Here is a 7,143-nt window from a genome sequence, read left to right on the forward strand (position 1 = left end):
TGCTCCTTTTTACTTGGGGATGCTGGCTTAACCTAGCCAGTGAACGTATTTGACTTGCGACATATGACACACTGTTAACGCCGCAGGAAATTGTCCCACGTCCAGCATTCTTCGAAAAAAGTTTTGAATATTTGAATTTTGTGCGGTATTGTTATGGAAATATTGAAGGTAATGGCCCATTTTTTCGATGCGTAGCAAAATCTTTCTTCTAAAGCTTTTCCATAGCATCGAGCTTTTAAGATTTCTATTGAAAACCGATGGATAACATTTTTGACGATAGCAAGAACGCTAATAGCAAAAAAATAAAAGCCTGGCGACGGGAGATCTACGGATATATCGATCGTTATAGTGAAATTTTAAATATATAAAAACTGCATTCATCAATTCTTTCCCGTTGAAACCATATAGTGAGCAGCAGTATCAGTTTTATGCTCATTTGTTAATGAGTTTGATTTCGAGGCCTCATTTGGGTTCTGTTCCACGTTTCCCATTATAAACCACTTTCGACGTCAGTGTCTCTATAGAACCATACTCCTATGCAAAAAAATTGCGTTCATGAACCTTTCCTGTTGAAAAAGGTTTTCGTCCGGAATTACGGGGCATGCTCTGTAAGAAAAAAATTGGCGGGGCTTAGCTTTGGTTACGCCTGGTAGGTTGCGAAAGCAAAAGCGCAGCGCCTTCAACTAAAGGAACGCAGTGCGCCGCGTCTATAGGTCACGCGTGGATACCGGCCGCTGTGCGACGACTCAAAGCGTCTTCGGTAATATTGTTTATATTTTGTTTTTGATGTTGTTGCGACTGAGGGAAAGAAAACATAATCTACAGCTCGTATGACGTCACAGCGGCAGTAGCGCCACAGGTGCGCAGCGCGGCAAACACACACCGTAACTGCAGCCGGGCTCTCTCAAGGAGCGAGTTGGTCGGCCATAATCTACAGCTGGTATGACGTCACAGCGGCAGTAGCGCCACAGGTGCGCGGCGCGGCGTAACTGCAGCCGGGCTATCTGAAGGAGCGAGTTGGTCGCCCATATTCACTCCGCTAAAGGTCAAACGTAACTGCGGCCGCGTCACGCGAAGGCTTGAAAGTGCGAGTGGTATTGCTTTCGCAATAAAAAAATCTTGAAGACCAGGCCTTTTTACAAAGGAGGAGTCCCTTCTTTTCCCCTCGCCACAGCGCAACAGAGCTCGATAAAGGGGGGGGGGGGGATAGAGGAGGCGCGAATCGGAGGATTTGTGGAAAACTCGATCCCCGGGACTGCCGGAAGTCCAAAGGGGAAAAGAAGGAATAAAGGATTTACGGTCACGCCGCACCGTCGGCGGACGTCAGAGGCTTGTTGAAAAACGCGGGGAATAGTGTAACGGAAGGCACCAGAGACAATGGTTGTCCGTGACCGATGTTGCTTACAAGGCCAACGCGTATTGCGAGAAATGACCCCGCACATAGCTTGTCCAAGCAGCGGAGTAACCCGCAAAGAGGTGTACGGTATGTTCTCAGTATACAGCAAGGCTTAGAAAAGAAAGAGGACTGCATATACTAGGCACCTTTTAATTAGATGTAATTCTGTCTTGCTTGCGAAACGTGTCACTAACACCACAATATACTGGTAACGTTGTCACAGTCTTTGAAACGGCGAAACTGATAAAAAAAGTGTTTGTATTGTGTGAATCCTAGGAAAAGATTGTACATTGTACTTTATGTACTGTGCCGGGTGTTTTGATAGCAGCTCCTGCATATGTTTTGTTACCAAGGGCTGCATATTACAAGCCTATTCGCTTTATGACACCGGGGACAGGAGCTTGGGTCGACAAGATAGTCAGTGCTGTAAAAGATCTCAAATTAAAACAAATGAAGCATTAGGAAAGCGCTGCGTTGTAGTAATAGCATGGAAAGAAGCAAACTATTGTTGGAATTCCCCGCAGTTCATATCCAGCAGAAATCATATGTGAGGGCATGCCCACACGCCTTTAGTTTCACAGCGCCGCCTGTTAAAGGAACAATCAGGACAACAGTGCCTAATTAATTGTAGGTCTCAGTAAAAATCTATAATGTGGCTGCCTATAGCTATGTTGACGGTTGTCCAGCAGAAAGAAGCTACAATTCATTACTGAGAAGAGTGAATTTGAAATTTTGTCCCAGTTAGGCCTAAACACATTCTGCTCACACCGATATGAACTGATTTACGTGATTTTGAAGTGGATAGCAGTGTAGCAAGGCGTGTCGGTGGACGCAGTTAACTTGTGAAATCAGCAGATGGTGGCCCTACCTCTATTGAGGTGTTAATGCGAAAGCTCTACTTCACTTGCAATCCTGAAAAAAGCACATGTTTGTCTGAAGCCTGTCAGATACCGAAAGAAATAAAATAACCATTGCCACGACTCGGTTTCAAAGCCGCGGCGGCGTCGACAAATCAACTTCGGTGGCCACTGCACGAGAGCACTATCTATCGCCGCAGCCGACCACGCCTTTTGTTAAAGGACCGCACTCTCGCGCTGTGCATTGCAAGTCGTCGTCTTCACCAACTTCTACCCGTGCGCAAACAGCGCTATTAGCCACAGGTGGTCGAGAAGCCTCACAGATAGTAAATAAACGCGCATACGTTGGCCAATCACCCCATGTGGCTATGTGCCATTATAGAGAGGCTGAAGAAGAACTGGCTCCCAGGGTCAGTGGACACCTCAATCGCGCTTTCACCTACGTGGCAGTAGTGAGAGATGTGCGGTGCTTGCGTTTGGGTTAACAACGTTTTGGAGGATACATGGCACTGGAGCAATAGGTTGCTGGCGTTCAGTGGGTTCATTGGCGTTGGCGCTAACAACGTTGAAAACTTCGTTGATTTTGAGGTAAGAAAAGGCGCACAACTCGATCCCTGTGTCAGCGGACACCTCAATCGCGCTTTCAGATACGTGGCGGTGGTGTCCACCTGCAAAAAATCTACTTTTGCTCAATATTTCGTGCTTATAGCAATGCTGAACCACCAACATTTTTTTTTGGTCTTTCTTAGCTTGTAAAAGCTCAGTTATCGAAGAGAGCGTCATTTTTCTCGTTAGAATGCCCTAGTGTATTGATACAGACCAGCTTGAATTTGTGCGGAGATCGCGTCTTTCATGCACAACAACGTCATTACTGCGTGACCCTCGGCGCAGCTGCGGGGACAACGTAACCCGTCAAATGGGTTACATCACCCGTTGGTGGTTTAGGTTTGGTTTGGTTTGGCTTTGGGGTTTAGCGTCTCAAAGCGGCTCAGGCTATGGGAGACGCCGTAGTGAAGGGCTCCGGAAATTTCTACCACCTGGGGTTCTTTAACGTGCACTGACATCGCACAGTACACGGGCCTATAGAATTTCGCCTCCATCGAAATTCGACCACTGCGGGCGGGATCGAACCCTCGTCTTTCGGACCAGCAGCCGAGCACCATAACCACTTAGCCACCGTGACGACACTCACCCGTTGGTGCCTAACTTATCATGCGATCGATGAGTAACAACCGAGACAGTGAGTGATGTCACCAGGTGATTAATGAGCTTTATGTGGTCCATTAAATAAGGGTCATGACGTTTATTGGTGAGATCGACACAGTTAAATATACAAACAACCAAATCCCAAAAGCATATCCTCGTATCATTCGTTAGCCCCCACATCCCCTTACACATAACCGTGCCGCTGAAGCTCGCATCGGATTACGCTCACGCCGTATCAGCTTTCATTTTAAAATTACCAAGCACCTAAACCATTACTCACCTATTATTATTAACAAGTAAATAACTAAATTCAACTTGCTTGCTTTCGTTTCAAAGCATATTGGATTTTTTTTTGCACTTCCTTTTTTTTTGCAACCACAGAACGGCGTCGCTCCTAGGTGTATATCCCGGTCGCCTTACACCGGACGTCCGTTGCATGGCACGGGAATAGCTCACGTAGAAGCGGGCTTATCTCTGCGCGTGATTAAACTGCGCGCTCGAGGACACAGCGATGACGTATCGGCCCGGGCCTCGAGGCCGCAACGCAAAAAAATTCAGATGCCAAGAAGCGCTCAAAGCGGAGACGGAGGGAGAACGGCCGTTTATAAGGCCCGGCACGAAATCACGTGCAACAGCGGAGAGGCCTATAAATGGGGATGACCCACAAAAGGTGGGTGGAGTTTCCATCGTCTCGCGCCTGTCGCCGAGAATGAGGGCCACGCCCAGCGATAAATGAAAAAGGAGTAGAGTCAGGAAAGTGAAAGAGAGAAAACGGCCGGAATACGCCATAAACGAGGGATGGAAGAACATTGCAGAAAATTAAAAGCCATTTTTAAGAAGACGTGCGAGGCTCATGGCGCAAGTGAAAAAAAAAAAAAAAAGGACGACCTTGTTCCCCGGGAAGTTCGAGGTGCAACACGGTGCTTTTGAAAAAAGGGAAGGGAAACTAGAAAAGGACAGTCGAGATGTTACGCAATTCGCACAGTTAGCTGACAGGAAAGGGGTCTCCGCCAAGACGTCGTTATAAAGCGTAGAAGCACACGGCAGCCATCAAGGCACAATGTATGGCGCAGCATTGACTGGGAAAAATTCCCTGAAAAAAAATTCAGGGGGCACTTTGGCTCTCTAAAGTGCTGCAAGGCGAAAGCCTTTCCTGGCGCACTGTTTGTCATTGATTGCGGGTCTGTTTGTGCTGTACTAGTGCTTTATTTGACTACACACTTCGACTACGCATTACAACTGCACACTTTGACTGCCGACTTTGACTGCTTCTTTAGCACGACTCTCTCTCTGCTTCGATCAGTTCGGTTGTATCCATGGCTCTGTTCGCAGTAATGAGGTATGTAATGTGGTCACCCACGGACGCCTTACGCCCCCTGTCGGAGCGGACGACAACTATTTTTATTAGTTTTGTGCTCCAAAAGGGGGCGTCAGGCATCCATACGTGACCTTATTAATTCGAACCCGAGCACTCCGAAGTCATAACCATTTCGACCAACCGAAAAGCGTGACACTTCTGCTGACAACCTTCTGTCGACAACGATGAAGCATTAAAGGCTTTTGCCTTAAAAACACGACACTAAAAGTGCACATTCAAGCCAATGCCGAATACAGGACCTAAATGCTCTAGATCTGCCTCGGTCAAGTGATTATGCAGCGCAAAGCAAGAGGTTATAGCTCAGAAGACATCAGCTCGTTATGTTGCTCTTAGAATTCACTGATATCTTGAGCACTGCCGTTACTTCGCCCCGAATTCGCGTTTTAGAACATCCGCATGCCTATGGATATGTGCTTTCGTTTGTTGAGATAACCCGCGGAGCTAAAAGCAAATACTGGAGCTGCTCCAGTTCCCTCTCGGGCAAAAGAAATACATCACAAGTTTCCGGCAAACTCTTACCAGAACGCGCAAGAAAAGCTACCCTTCAGTGAAAGAGAGAAGCTGCGTGCCGTGTATTGGTTTGATTACTTTAGATATTAAATATTTTCCTTTCCTACCTACCCTACCTAGGACATCTCAAGTAGAGGCTAATAGCAAGGTAGCAAATTGTATTCAGAAGATAAAATTCCTTGTGGCTCCTACAGGCTTGGCAAGGATGGCTTCTGATTAATTACGGACGAAGGTCTAAGGCTCCAGGAATAGGAAACATTAAAAAAGCCCCACACATACCATAGCAGACAAACTGTTCAATCATGAGAGCCTATTTCATGACGTCACCCTGCCGGCACGAGTTATCCTGTACAAAAATTTCTTTACAGTGTCTACTGACTGCCAATAGAATTTCGTTTATAATGTCTACGGAGTTTCTAAAGACAAACCCTAAAGACTTGTCATATACAATACAAAATTATATAGTAGGTCTTTAGACAATCTATATAATTATGGCACTTTTAGTAACTTCTATCTTTATAGAGTCTATAGACTGATTAGAAGGAAGTATCTATAGGAAGGCAATGCAATCTATACGAAATCTATAAAAAGTCTATAAGTCTATAGACGCTTTCATGAGAGTCGGTGGCTAACATGCGAAAGTCGAGACAGTCATTTCCGTCGGCAATTTTCGGCTGCAAAGCAACTGCCCTCACTCCCTCACTCCCCCCCCCCCCCCCCCCTTCCACTAAATATGTGAACAATGTCCGCGATGAATACTATCACCATTTCTTGTGTTGAAGAAACACCACTGATTTGCGCCCTGTCTAAACAAGGACAGCTGTACGCCCTCTCTCTCTCTCCCACAGCGGCAACCATTTCCTTACCCATCTGGAACATGCCAGGTCATCAGGCATGTTTCCTGCACAGACACTAGTTCACTCCCCTCAATCACGTAACATCATATTAAACATTCCCCTCAAAGCCCCTAGCCCCCCTTATAAGACCTCATATGGCACGTTACCCGGAGAGCCACTACCTCCCTACCCCAAATCACATGATTACACACTCTGTACAATTCCTCTCCTTCCTCAGAAGTGCTTATTACTTGCCCCAATATGAGGAAGAGCCTATTCATATGCTCACATGAGCGGGTTCACATGTCATGGTGACGTCACGCCTTTCGTGGACCAGATGAGGTTTGACACGGAATTCTCACCTGATCACATGACACGGTTCTGTCCAGACCGCACAATGTCCTAACCTCATAGACAGTATTGTGGATGGCAAACATGTCGAAGCGGCAATTTGCTGATAGACATAGAACGCTTATTACGTTAGAGTTCGTCAATAGCAGCAGCAGGCAACAATCTCCACTCAGAACGCTCATTATTTAAACCGCTTTTCCACGAATAGTCTATCCGCAGCTGTTACCAGGCTAATAATACTAAACTATTACCAAGCTGCCAATAACTAGAGCTATTTTCAGTGCAAAGGTATTTCGCAACGCACTCAGATCAATGCACAGCCTTTTTAGTATACGTTGAGCGACCAATCGAACCTGTCTCGTGTTCGTCGGCAGCAAAAAGCCTCATCCACTGCTCTTTCGCTCTGATGGCAGCGAATAAAACAGATGAAATCGCTTCTAGAACTGCAGCGACGAACAGACAGCAACAGTCGAGGTAGACTGGAAATAAAAAATAAATAAATAAAGCTCCAGTAGCAATCGCCGAACGCAAGAGCAACAAGCAGCCAGGGGTTCCTTTCACCTGTGCACGGGAAGCCGAAAACGCCCTTCCACGGTCGTTCCAGCTTAT

Source organism: Amblyomma mixtum, chromosome 9, assembly GCF_055824585.1.
Source record: "Amblyomma mixtum isolate Tamu chromosome 9, ASM5582458v1, whole genome shotgun sequence".
NCBI classification, from domain to species: domain Eukaryota; kingdom Metazoa; phylum Arthropoda; class Arachnida; order Ixodida; family Ixodidae; genus Amblyomma; species Amblyomma mixtum.